Genomic DNA, 4,406 nt, shown 5'->3' with positions numbered 1-4,406 from the left:
TTACATTATGGCTTATTCCTAAAAATAAATAAAATTGTTTCTACACATGATATGTTATGTAAGAAAAAGAAACCTCCAATTTTATTCATCTAAATAATCAAATCATTTGCTTTGATCTTTTCATCTAAATTTACAACCGCTTATTAAACAACAAGCATCTTCTAACATGAAGATTTTCACCACTGCATTTGACCAAAAATCTAAAAAGCGGAAACAAATCAATAGAAACGAATCTTTATGCAAAGTGAGTATGTAATTTTGCCTTTTTTTTTTAGAATGGATAGAAATACAAAATTTAATTAATTTTCCAATAAAAAGCCGGATCACCCCAGTTTAAGTTTCTTTAGTTTTGCATGCTTTCCTTTGTTTTGTAACATTTTGGCGGGAATGTCTAATCCACAATAAAACTTAGAATTATTTATACGGAAAAGAGTAACTATCAAAATTTATGTAGAAAAAATCCAGTGTCTATGCTGGGATTCGAACTCAAGACCTTTAGCATATAGACCCACGATTCGAACCCCTACACCAGGACGACTGGATACAAACTCACTGTTAATTTAACATATCTAAACATTGTGTCCGGGGCTCATAAAAGGTACATACTATATAATGATATATAAAATATATTTTAAGGATTGTGTGGCGATCTAAACTAGATTTTTATGAAGCGTAAATGGGTCTTAATCTAATCTAGAACAGCTGGGATGTAAAATAGTTATCCCATTCGGACTTGGTGTGTCAGTGTAAGATCACCCTTTGCACTCCGGCCATCGGGATGATCTTACACTGACACACTGCGTCTTCAAGGGATAACTATTACAGACTTCATAACTATTTGGACTACTACCAGCTATAGTATTGTTTATATTTATATTCATTGCAAAGTTGTTTACTATTTCGATTTAATACCTGGATGGAAAAAGAAAAGGGAAAATGATGAATTCTAATTCTTACCTTTTAAAATGAATTGATAGAAAATGAAAATATATGGAGTAAATGTACATGGGACAAAATCGCATACAATACATAGAAAACATAGAAAATTATCAATGAACAGGGCTTTTATTCCTGTTCTTCATCATGACAGTTGATGTAGGGTCTTCAACAATGAACGAATCATTCATACCCTACAACAAGGTCAAGACGGCCCCTAGCGTCGACCACAGTTCACCTTCTTGCTCCCCAAGATATCTTCTCAGTGAGGGTTACAAATATCGGTTATATAAGCTGTGTAAAATACAAGTAGTTACATTAACTACCACCAACGCCGTGAAAGAAATCAAAAGTTCTCATTCCATGCTACAAAAAATACTATATTTTCTTTATTTGTGTTTTACCTTTATATATATATACACATATATATGTTCGTTATGATCACAGAATGTTAAGAATTCTATTTCTTGAATATGTGTATCTAAATCTGTAGATAATATGATATCAGCCATCTGCAATTGGAAACAAAGTGACATTACTCAAGCATTTCAAATTCTATTAAAGATTAAAAAAACGTAACAGATAATTATAATCTAGACATTTTAGTGCATAAAGGTAACTTGCGAAAGTCCTTATGGTGACATAAAACATGTTGAAAATGACACATTTCAGCTAAAATGACTCTTTTACTCATGGTATTTGGACAAAATGGATTTGAGTAATAACCTTAACTCTGAAAGATATTCTATACACATTAACATCTGTTTAAAATATATTTTAGAGAACATAAATGTTTTTTTTTCTAATTTCTAAAAAAATACCAGCAACTATGAGTACCCTTTTATTGGTGTAATGTGAGTTATTGCGATCCTCGTATCTATCATTTGAGTAACGCCAATTTAACTGATATGTACAGTTGGTTCTTATGTTGTGCTGTTACACGCCTGTTCCATGTAACAGGAGGATTGGGCGCTTACAAAAATGTTTACCCCGGCACATTCTTTGCGTGCATGTTCCAAATCAGTAATGTGTAGTTCAGTCGCTGATGTTGGTTTGTGTCTGACGTATTGTTTCTCATCTTGCATGTCAGCGGCTTTCATAGCCGTTGATACGGTATCGGTTTTCCTCATTGTTGAAGGACGTTTGATGGCCTATAATTGATTAACTCTACTTCATTTGCATCGGAAGAAAAATAAAGAACTATAAATCTGTTATCGCATACACCAAATAAAGGTGACTTTATTCTTATTAATAGTGTGTTGTTAGTTTCTAGCCTTTCATTCTGATATAAATGACACATTTTGACATTCAGATAATTGAGATAATTGAAAAAAGAAAAGCACAATTTACCTGTAAAGTTTTAATGCAGTGTGTCATTTACAGTCAAACCCATCGAATATCATTAGGCAACCTATATATAATTAGATAATTGCCCATCACCCAATACAAGGCTAAAATCCTATGTTTGATGACACCTAATTTTAACAATTTGATGTAAATATCAAATGTATCAGATGGTAGATATTGATCAGAGTATGTAATGGACTGTATTGTAATAACTGTACATAATAAATAAGCATTTTGAAATCGGAAATATGCACGAATGTGAGAATCGTTTGTTTGTCATGAATTTTAAGGTGCATTATATCTTTACGCTCTGTATGATACGTTGAGTACAAATAAATACATGACATACAGATTTTATACTTAATGTACAGATTCATTTAATCTTTTACATGTTGTAATTGCCATAGTAATAAATGTAATCAATCCAAAAAATGTCAACTTAGTCGGTGTCTTCTATAGATTGCACTTCTGTAAATATAGACAGTGCGACATATCTTCAACATTTATATGCCCTGAACTTATTAGAGTTTAACCTTATACTAAAATTCTATACTACCCCTACCTTCACTTTGGACCTACTTCAGAATTCAATTTTCACTGCAACATCATGTTTTTATACTAGTAATATTTTCAAGTTATGTCTCTATGAGATGAAACATAGAGATCATATCTGGTAACCAGGACGTAAACAAAACAAATCATCTATGAATATTATATATCTCCCCAAAAGAGGCGTGTTTTGAGAAACAGCTGTATTTACAAAGTGCAACCTATAATAAAGCGTTCCATTTGTTTGTTAAATTCAACTTGATATTCGATATTACACCTGACTGATGATATATATGAAAGTGTAGTATAATTTACTTTTAATGTATATAAAGCATGTTCCCTGTTTCATTTTTTGGCAAATATTAAACTATCTTTTAACCGATACTGTTGAAAATATTTTTTGGCACTGCATAAAGGTAGTATAAAACTCGAAATTTGACAACTTGTCTGCAATGACCTTTTAATTCAGAGGGTATATAACTATTTGGCTGATTGTGTGTTAAATAAAGGTAACCAATGGAAAATAATACTAACCATTGTTATAAAGATTGGATACCTATATATTCACGATGATCTAAGTTTATGACTGCTTTTGTATTTTCGGTTATTTAATTCATATTTTTCATTGTTAAAATTGACTTTATATATATATATGTACAATACGCTTTAATTGTAATAATTTTGATAAACATATTAATTGTCAAATGTATAAACGACCGAAATGACTTTTTTCAATTATAAGTTTAACTGTGTTGGAATGATTCCATATCAAAACGAACAATATAAAAAGCAGGCAATAGTATTAAGCTTTGAATAATGAATCCATTACATATATTATATGGACAAAATGCCAGAATTACTGATTTTTTTTTAACATGGCTTCCATTGTTTTGCCTTTAAGTAAAGCTTTATACCTAAAAATATCTATAGTAGAAAGGAAATTCGATGAACAAAAGAAGATTTGATGTATCCTTCGTCGCCTACGAGACATCAACAAAACGAAAAAATAACAATAAGAACTCAAAGAGACAATATAGCGTGTTTGCTGAACATCGAGTTTGATTTACAATTTTATAGAAGTCTACTGTTCCCTTAAAAGATAAAATGTAACGACTCAATGAAGAGCAGACGCACGTTATGATGTTTATGTTTATACCATGTGAATAACAATGTTTAACGTTGCCACTATGAATTAAATTCATAAGACATATAAACTAGAGGCTCTCAAGAGCCTGTGTCGCTCACCTGTATTTACTGATGCTTTGGAAATCATGTAAAATAAGGTTAAAATCATAATTAATAATATTAGATATTAGATATTATAATGATATCTAAGATTATAACAAAAAACTACAAAATTTCTGTAAAATTACTAACTCAGGGGCAGCAACTCAACAACAGGTTGTCGGATTTGTCTGAAAATTTCAGGGCAGATAGATCTTGACCTGATAATCAGTTTTACCCATGTCAGATTTACTCTAAATGCTTTGGTTTCAGAGATATAAGCCAAAATCTACATTTTACCCCTATGTTCTATTTTTTAGCCATGGCAGCCATCTTGGTTGGTTAGCGGG

This window comes from Mytilus californianus, unplaced genomic scaffold, assembly GCF_021869535.1.
Source record: "Mytilus californianus isolate M0D057914Y unplaced genomic scaffold, xbMytCali1.0.p SCAF_8, whole genome shotgun sequence".
Classification (NCBI taxonomy): Eukaryota; Metazoa; Mollusca; class Bivalvia; order Mytilida; family Mytilidae; genus Mytilus; species Mytilus californianus.
The sequence above is the reverse complement of the archived record's forward strand: the minus strand, read 5'-3'. Positions refer to the sequence as shown.